General features: G+C 41.4%; 1 long non-coding RNA gene across 1 annotated transcript; it reads right to left on the bottom strand.

The window, feature by feature from the left end:
* Nucleotides 1–5,352: 5,352 nt before the first annotated feature.
* On the bottom strand, nt 5,353–11,679 carry LOC143286621 (uncharacterized). The gene is made up of 3 exons (XR_013055836.1): nt 11,561–11,679; nt 6,219–6,248; nt 5,353–5,536 (listed from the first exon to the last, which is right to left on the bottom strand). It is a non-coding gene; the product is annotated as an uncharacterized LOC143286621 (long non-coding RNA).

The following is an 11,679-nucleotide window of genomic DNA, read 5'->3' as shown; positions in this document are numbered from 1 at the left end:
TGGTGACGATGGTTGTGGTGGTAATGATGATGATGATGATGATGATGATGGTGACGATGGTTGTGGTGGTAATGTTGATGATGATGATTATGATTATGATGATGATAACAATAATAATAATAATAATAATACAATGATAATTATCTAAATTGTGATAATGAATACAACTATGATTATGATGATAATGAGAAAAAGACGATGATGATGAAGAAAAATGAAGATGATGATGATTATGATGATGATGATGATGATGAACAGCACATTTCTGTTGATTAGAGGGAATGTGTTTGATACAATATTTGTTGTTTTATTCGTTTTTATGGAAGTCATCATTTTAGAGTATCAGTATTTTTTTTTCTATTGTTGTTGTTTATTCTGTTGTGCTCCTTAACACACATTGACTCAGCACACTTGTCATCAATTCCATGCTGATGCTAAGTACAACGCTTATTACTCGTTGTAATATCAGTTACTATCAATATCTGATGAAAGTGTTTTCGCCTTGACCTTGGAAAACAGCAAAACTTTTTTTTTTAAGCAAAAAACAAAAGAAAAAAAACATTAAAGGCATCATGGAGTGATAGCCTAGAGGTAACGCGTCCGCCTAGGAAGCGAGAGAATCTGAGCGGGCTGGTTCGAATCACGGCTCAGCCGCCGATATTTTCTCCCCCTCCACTAGACCTTGAGTGGTGGTCTGGACGCTAGTCATTCGGATGAGACGATAAACCGAGGTGCCGTGCGCAGCACGCACTTAGCGCACGTAAAAGAACCCACGGCAACAAAAGGGTTGTTCCTGGCAAAATTATGTAGGAAAATCCACGTCAATAGGAAAAACAAATAAAACTGCACGCAGGAAAAATACAAAAAAAAAAAAGGGGTGGCGCTGTAGTTAAGCGACGCGCTCTCCCTGGGGAGAGCAGCCCGAATTTCACACAGAGAAATCTGTTGTGATAAAAAGAAATACAAAATACAAAATACAAATACAAAAATTTTACAGTTTGGCCAGAAAGACCGTGTGGCGTGCGCTTTGATCATAACTTGTACTGCTCTTGACCCTCCTCCATATCTGTGTGAACACACGACAACAAACAAAATGAATAAATAAGTAAATAAACAGATAGATAGATAAACAAATGAATGTATTGATTGATAGATAGATAGATGGTGCAAACAGACTGATAGCCAGTCAGACAGGTAAAATGGATGGATAGATAGATAGATAGATGAATAAATAAATGAATAAATGAGTCAATAGTTAACTCAAAGAATGAATAAATGAACAGATGAAAAAAAATGATTTCATCGTAAAAGATAAATATAAATGAATAAATAAATAAATAAATAAGGAAAATGAATGAATGAATGAATGAATGAATAGAAAAAAAAATGATAGAACGAATGAATGAATAAATGATTTTAATAAAACAAATAAATACATAAAACAAAAATCATTTCATCACCCTATGTTAATGCGTCACCCCCTACCCCCCCCCCTCCCCCCACCTCCCCACCCTCACACACCCCTACAGGTTCCGGCAGCAGCAGTTCCGGCGGCTCCGACAACGCAGCGGTCGTCGGCGGGGTAGTGGGCGGCCTCTTCGCAGCGGGCGCCATCGTCGCCGTCGTCATCGCGGTGGCCATGAACGTCAACAAGAAGAAGAAGAAGAAGGACTCTTCCACGGAGCCCTTCTCCTCCTCCTCCTCCTCCTCCACCTCCGCCACGTCTTACTCGACCCCCTCCTCCTGCTCCTCCACGGTGGAGCTGAACGACGAGACGCTGTACGGGAAGGCCCGTGAGAAGAGCACCCTCAGCAGCGGCAGAGTCTCTGCAGTGGCGATGCCGCCGCCTCCGAGCGTCTTCTTGCCCGACGACGTGCCCCGGCCCAAGAGCAGCTCGTCCAGACCCTCCACCAGCGTGTCCAGACCGGGCTCCAAGACCAGGGTGAGCCCCCAGCTGATGCTTGAGGACGACGAACTGTGGGCCACCAACAGCCGCACCAACACCACCGCCAGTCTCACGCGCTCCAGCACCGTGCTGACCGCCCGCATGCTGACAGTCTCGCCCATCCTGGACGACGATGAAGTGGACGAGTCTTTGGAGAAGATGGAGCTGGGCTCTGTCGCTTAATCTGATTGATCTAAGCTTGATTATTGTGATGAGGTTGGTGATGAGGAAGAAGAAGATACACCCAAGAGTACCACCACCGCCTTTGGGGAGGGTGGGTGGAGGGGGGCGGGGGTGGGGGGCGGGGTGAGGGGGGTTATTGCATGAGCAATTTTTTGTTGTTTTTTTGTGGTTTTTTTTTTTGTTTTGTTTTTTTTTTGTTGCTAAGTTTTACTTTAAGCGTTGAGATCCTTTGAGTCTGTGGGATTTGGGAAAGAGTTGGGAACGTTCTTAACGTTACTTAAGCAAAATCGAATTTTTTCTTTTTTTTTTTTTTTTTTTTTTTATACATCGCTCATGCATCTCTCCCCCCCCCCGCCATCACACCCCCACCCCCACTCCCTGGTGTATGTTCTTGGAATCGGCCGATTTTCTATGGACATTTTTCCTGACTTGCAAAAATCCATTTTCTCTCGGAAGGGGGGCAGGATGGTGAGAGGGTAGGTAGGTGGGGTTGGGGGAGGATTGTAGGGATGGGTGAGGAGGAGGAAGAGAAGATTCGGGAAGAGGGGGTAGATATAAGTCAAATCCCCGTCGACTGTTTTGGGGTTTTTGGGGGGTTTTTTTGGTGTGTTTTTTTTTTTCATTCTAGAGGAGATGAAAGCGACTAGATTCGGGAAGAGGGGGTAGATATAAGTCAAATCCCCGTCGACTGTTTTGTTGTTTTGTTTTGTTTTGTTTTTTTATGAGGAGATGAAAGCGACAGTTCACCACCCCCACCCCCTCCTTTTACCCCACCCCACCCCCCGCCCCCAAACCCCACCCCTCCCTGCCCTCTCTCTCCCAACTGCCCCGTTTCCGACATTGAGAATCCAACGCTTTGTTCTTGTTTCAAGCTCTGAACTGGTTGTTGTTGAAATTCTTCTCCTCTTCTACCGTCCTATCCTTAACCTAAACATAAAGCTTTAAATAATAACCATTAAACGTTTGAATCTTTTATTGAAAGCATAATATTCAAAGTATCCTCATAATTATCAGTATTTAGATGTCGTGTGCACAGACGAAATCAGTTAAACAACTGTTCGATTTATGGAATATTTACATATTGTACAGTGTGTTGTCGATTTTAAAGACAGCTGTTATTAACATGCAAATATGAGTTTTTGTGTTTGTTCCCATGATTTAATATCAACAGTGAAATGAAAAATATAAATGGCAAGATTAAATGTGGAAAAGTATTTCCAGTTAGTAGTATGACACGTGGGATGAAACTTAATCTGAAATTAATTATGTAAAATAGAAAGCACAGTAAAGTAGGGCATGTGATTTGTTAATACAAGGATGAATTAAATTGAACAAAAAACTATCCAGTTTTTTCTTCAAGACGTTACTTTTATAAAATACCACCTTTTGAAAAGAAAATTGTTGAATAAATACGCACAATTTACTTCTGATTTTCTTTTCCCTTTTTTTTTTTTTTTTTTTTTTTTTTTAATTTATCTTCTTCTTTTTTTCTTTTTTTTCTTTTTTTCTTTTTTTACACGACAATCCGTCCCATTGTATATATACAACAAGCAGCTGTGATATTTTGGTTTTATTCTGCTGGGTTATATCTGATGACATTTGTGATGGATAACACATTTGATGATCTTGTTGTGTAGGCAGCGTTGTTAATTAACGACGGGTAGTTGATTTGATTATACCAGTCTCTTTGAATTCAATGAACTCTGAAACGAATGAGGATTCTAGGCAGGTTGTGTTAGAAGAAGAGACACTGTTTTCCTATCTTAAAAAAAAAAAAAAAAAAAAAAAAATTCGTGTATTCTTTCGTAGGTTTTGTCTTTCTTTTAAAGAAAGAAGATTTTTTTTTTTTAAAGTTTTCTTCACAGATTTTTTTTTTTCGTCTCAAATCATCATGCACGCTTTGTTTGCACTGGGGAGGCAGTGTTTATGTGTGTGTTATTATTGATTCAGTAATAATGGAAGAGTCGGTTTGTATCGATTCTGATTAAGTGTGTGCTTTTAGATTTAGAGAAAAAAAAAAGAAAAAAGAAAAGTCAGTTGATCTGGCTTAGCTGTAGAACGATTGTGAAGAGAAAAAAAAAGATATGAGCGTTTCAGTCTTTTAATTTAAGCGCACTGGTTAATGTTGTCGTGTTGTATCAAAATGAAAGACACCTGTTGTGTCGGCTTTTTTTTTTTCTTTTTTTTTTTTTTTTGTCGTTGTTCCTTGACCTTACTTTTCTTTTTCTGTAGCTGTTCTGAATGATTATATTCTTAGCTTTTGGCAATTTGGAAATGTCTGTCCGTTATGTTTTCGTGTGTGGATGTGAAAGCTCCGTCTCTGTCTCCCTGCCTTTGTGTCTGTCTGTCTGTCTCTCTCGTTCTCTGTGTGCATGTATATCTCTCTGTGTATGTGCATGCGCGTGTGTGTGTGTGTGTGTGTGTGTGTGTGCGCGTGTGTGTCTGTGTATCTTTGTGTTTGTAAGTGTGTCAGTGAGCGTGAGAGAGAGAGAGAGAGAGAGAACTCAATTCGCATACATACTCGGTAAAGACGAAAAAGACTCGAATTTATTGACCTGAAAAACAATCAATATATATATATATATAGAGAGAGAGAGAGAGAGAGAGAGAGAGAGAGAGAGAATATATATATATATATATAGAGAGAGAGAGAGAGAGATTACATACTCCTGTACAAGGGCAAAAACGAGAGCTGAAAGAGAGAGAGAGAGCGCTAACAAAATATGGGGGAAATAAAGTTCGCACAAAATGTGTTTGAAAAAGGATATACATATATATGTACAATGTTCTAACCAGTGAAAGTCGCAAACATCCTGACCAATGTATAGACCTACAAAATAGAAATAATAACACCTCTCTCTCTCTCTCTCTCCTCCCCCCTCGCCATACCACCCCCACCCCCACCCCCCACACACACACACGCACACATACACACAAATCCCCAATGAAATTATGAAATGTTGAAAAACATACAAAACAACACGTACAACAGTATAATGATAATGATAATAATGAAAAATAATAATGTGAGTATCAGTAGCTCAAGGAGGTGTCACTGTGTTCGGACAAATCCATATACGCTACACCACATCTGCCAAGCAGATGCTTGACCAGCAGCGTAACCCAACGCGCTTAGGCCTTGACAAGACCACATAATAGACAGATAGATAGATAGACAGACAGGCAGGCAGACGGACAGACAAATACTTTACTAACATACAAACATAATCATACGTATTCTACACTGCCGAGGTGCAAAACCCGACGTTTCGCGTACGATCAACTTAAGCACCCGACACACGCTGAACGCTGGCGCGTGGGAGCGGTCTCACAGCGACGCGACCATCTGCTGCAGTAGCAAGGCGAAGAGAACAAGAACAGCGCCAGGCGTCACGAGATAGGGCGAGGCTGTGAGATGGGATGAGAGATGGGGGGTAGGGGGGGGGGGGGCGGAGAGGGTGTGGAGGGGGGAACGTGGGGGCCAGGGGGGGGGGGAGGGAGAGAACCAGAGAGAGAAGTGCTCAGTAAGTTACATGTATACGCATCGGCGTGTGTATTCGTGCAGACACACACTTATTTATACACATGTTTGCGCGCCGCTCGTACGCACGCGATCGTACTCACACACACACACACACACACGCGCGCGCGCGCGCTCCCGAAACCATCTCATACATGTTAGATCTATAGACTGCTTATTATACCTTAGTATGAATCAATGGATAAACGAATGAATGAATAAGTGGATAAATAGATGAGTTAATATCAAATAATTGACGAAAAATGAATAGATAATCAATGAATGGCTGAACCGTCAAGAAATACAAACACACAGACGCACGCAGACAATTAAGCACACACACACACACACACACACACACACACATACAGACACACACACACACACACACACACACACACACGCACGCACGCACGCACGCACGCACGCACGTGTACACGCACCGAACGGACCAAGATGACAGAAGAAAGACAGAAACAGAGAGAGAGAGAGAGAGGAGGAGGAGGGGATGGGGGAGAGACGGGCATACAGGGTAGTAGTCTTGCATGTCCTCACACAAAATCAACTTACATGAACACTGTAAGATAGGCAGCTTGATTTCTGAAACAGACAAGAAGACATAACAATGAAATTTCAAGACACAAGAATATCAATTTCCATGGTCTCATGAAACTATAGAGTTTGTTGTCACGTTTGCAGCTGAAGAAAAAAAAAAGAAAAAGAAAGAAAAGAAAAGAAAAGCACAAAATATCCACAGAACAACATGAAGTGTGACTTTGCGCCTAAAGTTTGAATAATAACACTGGTTCACTGGAAATATCAAAATACAATAAATGCTCATCCAGTACATGCTAGATTTATAGACTGCAATATTGTAAATGAACAAACGAATGAATGAATGAATAAAAGGCTGAATATATGAGTAAACATTAAGTGAATTGATAAATGAATAGATAACCAACGAATGAACGCCAATCAATAAGTAAGTAAGTATAAATTAAGTTAACAGAAAACTGAATAAATAAACTTAAAGAAGGCAACCAAACACACACACACACACACACACACACACACACACACACACGCACGCACACACACACACTACAGAGAGAGAGAGAGGGGGGGGGGCTGAGGGGGGGAGAGACGCAGAGAGACACAGAAAGACACACAGAGAATGTTTAGATGATAATCTATACCAAAGATTATTTTTTAGCAATCACTTTATAGCTAGGACACACCAACACATCTCAGACATTCACAGGAACTATCTGTCATCCAGTGCTACCAACTTCCTGGCGCAAGAGACCCACACTCGTCATCTATGCCTGGCATACATGTAATTAGATCTTTTTCTCTTTTTTCCCCCTTTTTCTTTTTATTATTTTTTTCTTTTTTCATTAGAATCAGAATGGTGAATAAGATTACACTTTTTCTTTTTAAAGAAGAAATAAAAATAAAGAAATACACATACGAGTCCTAAGAAACAGAAGCTTATGTTCTTTAATAAATCATAGTAAAATTAAATAAGAAAATAGAATAAAATGACATGAAATAAAATAAATCAAAATTAACTAGAACAGAATGAAATGAAATAAAAACAAAAACAAAAAACAACAAAGCAAAAATCAAATCAAATCAACCAAACTAAAATAAAACAAAGTTCAATTAAATTAAAATGCCCAGTACTAGTCCAGAGAAAAAGTTTACGTTCCTGAGTAAATCGAAAATAAAATTAACTAAGATCAAACACAAAAAAAAAAAAAAATAAGATAAAACAAGACAGGTCAAAATAGAATAGAATCGGAAAAAAAACAAAAAAAAACAAAAACAAAGTAAAATGGAAAAAAAATCAATTGAATTGAAATATGATGTGCGAACCAGCCGCCGTGGCGAAGTGGTTAGCGTCGCGGACTGACGGCTGGGAGGACGCGGGTTCGAATCCCAGCGGAGGTGGGTTTTTCGGCCCGTGGCCGGCTCCTACCCAGAGTTGAGTGTGCTGTGGGCTTAAATGGGGAGACTGGGACCACACAGTCGAGTGTCATCCACTTCAAGGATGCGTCTTTGGGTGTGTTGCTCTAATTACCTGACCAACACTGCAAGTGTCTGTTTCTCTCGGGCCTGGTTAACGCCGGGATATCATTATGACAGGAAGCGTAGAGTACAGCGTTGTCACGCAGTTCCAAACCAAAATGGACCTCCATAGCAACATCGTCATCATCATCGTCATCCTTCTTCTCCTTCATCGTCATCAATATAATCAAAATAGTCTGAAAGTCTGTGACCTTTCATGCCCTGCTCTCATGGTGACCTCAGTTTCGATACCCCTCCACTTCCGTGCTTTGGGTGAGTCCTGTCAATGTCGTCGGTGTCGGCAGATTCATGGGGGGCTGTTGTTTGAGGGACGTGGTGGCGGTCTCCACTCTGGGAGAGACGCTCACTCAGTCTGGCTCCGCGACTAAGCCATTATTGTCGTTAGTAGGGGGCTTAGTAGGTGGTGTCCTAAGTACGTTAAAACAGAACAGGCACCACTGAACACCACCGAAGTGACTCAGCAGCAGTGCAGGGTCTCCTTTGGTGTGTGGCCTCCAGGCGACCTAACATCGATGGTTCCCTGTGGACTGCCGACGCTGGAACTGCGACGGATGAACCCGGGTGTTGCCGTGTATGGGGGAATCTAAATGAGCGGCGTGGGAGTAATGCCACTGAAACGGCGCAGATGATGGGGCAGCAAAAAAATTAAAATAAAATAAAATAAAATAAAATAAAATGTGCGAAAAAAAAGGACAAACGTACAATCCTGAAAAAAATTAAAATAAAATAAAACGAACTTTGAAAAAACTAAACAAGATAAAATAAGATGAAATAAAATGGATCAGAATAGAATATCATACAATAAAATAAAACTAAACTTAAAAAAAAAAAATCACAAAATGAAATGGACATAGATCATACGCTAAAATTCAATTGAATTACGTGTGTGATTCTAGAGATAAAGAAGCCAAACTTACGTTCCTGAATAAATCAAAGTTGAACAAAATACGATAAACAAAGCAAAACGAAATAAGATAAAATGAAATAAAAGGTCCCAAGGTTGTCATAGCCGAGGGGTGGCAATGGGGACAAGCTCCCATTGTCTATAAAATGCCCCTCAGGGCGCGCGTCTCCAACAGCCTCTGACAACTAAGTCCAGCTCCTAGCCTGCTCGTGTGGCTTAGATATAAGCCCGGCGGAACTGCTACTACTGATAGGAGAAGGGGCGAAGGCGGGTTACCTGGCGCCTGAAAACCAGCGCTTTGGGTAGATGGGGCTCATCAGTCTGGGAAGACAGCTCATCTAAGAGAAGGAAAACTCTGATTTCAAACCTCCGCTGCCTTGCGGCCATACCCACTCATAGGAAAGGCTTCGGGAGTCAACCCCGAGGAAAAATCCGGGCAGATGGAGTCCGTTAGCCTCAGCAGGCAGTCTTTCCAAGAGAAGGAAAACTCCCAAGAGAAAATCCGGCCAACTGTAAACCGTTACCAGAACAGGAGATCACCGAAGACGGCGCCACAGTGGCCTCTCTAAGGCTGCGGCCATAGTAAACCCGGTTTTTTACCGCCGTCTTTTTTGCCGGCCCGGGTAAAAGAACCTGCCCGGCTTAATTGCTCTGTGGCGTCACCGATGACGGATATGGGTGGCCATAGTGGAGCAGGCCCGGCCCGGCATTTTCAACCCGTCGTTTCGACTTTCGTGCAAAACGTCCGTTTGCCGGGTCGACGGAAAGGAAAAGGGAAAGGGGAAGGACTCCGTTCCTAATTTTTCAATGACTTATCTCCCTTGCAAACATGGACGAAGAGAAGTTGATCAGTGCTGTGAGGCTCAGAACATTTATTTACAGCAGGAGTGACAAAAGACATGCCGACAGAGATCTTGTGGCGGCTGCATGGGAGAACATTGCGAAAATGGGGAAAATGGAAAGTGTGCACACTAAATTGCTGTTTTTTTTAAAATTCACATGTCTCTCTCTCTCACACACACACATACACACATACGTACGCACGCACGACACACACGCACGCACACACACACAAACACACACACACACGCACGCGCGCGCGCGCACACACACACACACCACACGCACACACACACACATATGTGCGCGCAGATGTACACACTAGAACTGCTCGGCAGAAGTTAGTTGACTTTTCTCGAAGATCAGGTGCACAGAGTTCAAGAAGATGATCAAAAGAATGAGGTGTCATTCTGATGTACTGATGAAACTTCTCTGAGTGATTGCGCAGCTGGGGCATCAGATGGTGATATTCTCCATACATGTGTCTCCATCTGTTGACAGGATGAACAGCGAAACGTCGTAGGCTCCCTCTTTTCTTTCTCCACCACCACCACAGCAACAACAACGATCTGTTCCGTTTCGTCCGCGCCATTTTGATAGTGACGACTCACATTTCCCTTGACCGCACTTGGCCTCAGCAAGAGACGGCCGTCAAAACTCCGGAAAGCCGGGTTTACTATGGCCACTTTGACGGACCCGTTCTACCGGCTAAAGAGACGGCCGTCAAAACTCCGGACGGCCGGGTTTACTATGGCCGCAGCCTAAGGGGCGTGATCTAGTCAAAACCGGCTGTGCACGCAGTCTACGACACATGGCTACGCAGACAACACAAATGAAATAAAACAAGTAAACCAAAATAGAATTGAATACGATAGAATAAAACAAAATAAAATGAAACATTTAAAATGAAATAAGACTCAATTAAATTAAAATACAAAATGCGAGTCTAGATGAAAAAGGCCAATCTCATGTTCCTGAATAAATCAAAATAAAATGAAATAAGATAGAAACAAAACGAAATGAAATAAGATGAAATAAAATAAATCAAAATAGAATATAACAAAATAAAATGAAACAACATTTGAAAAAGAAAATGGAATAAAATTCAGTTACATTAAAATGCCAAGTGCAAGTCCAGAGAAAAAGAGTCCAAGTTTACGTTCCTGAATAAATCAAAATAAAACGAAAAAACATAAAACAAAACTTTTTTTTAAAGATACATTAAAAACCAAAACAAAATAGAATAAAACAAATAAAATAAACAAATCAAAATAAAATCAAAACATATTTCAATTAAATTCAAATACCATGTGCCAGTCCAGAGAAGAAGAAAAAAAAAAACACACACACACACACACACACACACACACAAATTAATCGATAGGAAAAACAAAAAACAAAAACAAAAAAACTGCACGCAGGAGAGAAAAAAAAATGATGGCGCTGTAGTGTAGCGGCGCGCTCTCCCTGGGGAGAGCAGCCCGAATTTCACACAGAGAAAATCCGGTGTCACTAAAACTCGAAAAGACGCGAAAAGGCGCGAAAAGACATCCGAAAAGAATGTGAAAATGGGAAAAGACAGACTAGATACTCCAGGACTTTTCATGTCTTTTCACATTCTTTTCCGGTGTATTTTCGTGTCTTTTCGCGTCTTTTCGCGTCTTTTCGCATTTTAGTATGACCCCTTGATGTCACTAAAACTCGAAAAGACGCGAAAAGACACGAAAAGACGCGAAAAGACACGAAAGGACATATGAAAAAAATGTGAAAACGCGAAAAGACATCCGAAAAGAATGTGAAAATGCGAAAAGACAGACTAGATATTCCAGGACTTTTCATGTCTTTTCACATTCTTTTCCGGTGTATTTTCGTGTCTTTTCGTGTCTTTTCGCGTGTCTTTTCGTGTCTTTTCGCGTCTTTTCGTGTCTTTTCGCGTGTCTTTTCGTGTCTTTTTCGCGTCTTTTCGCATTTTAGTATGACCCTATATATATGTATATATATATATATATAGAAAGAGAGAGAGAGAGAGAGAGAAAATATGGATAGATAGATAGACATGTAAGAGGCCGAAACTTACGTTCCTGGCAGTTCTTTTCATGCACCAGCAGAATGGAGTCCATGGTTTTCTTCAGCAGTGGGTTTTCCCCTTCCCCGCACGAACAGAAGGCGTCGCTCATGCACACAATGTTCAGCCTG

The sequence above is a fragment of the Babylonia areolata genome, chromosome 10 (genome assembly GCF_041734735.1).
Source record: "Babylonia areolata isolate BAREFJ2019XMU chromosome 10, ASM4173473v1, whole genome shotgun sequence".
In the NCBI taxonomy this organism is placed as follows: Eukaryota; Metazoa; Mollusca; class Gastropoda; order Neogastropoda; family Buccinidae; genus Babylonia; species Babylonia areolata.
The sequence above is the reverse complement of the archived record's forward strand: the minus strand, read 5'-3'. Positions and strand labels throughout refer to the sequence as shown.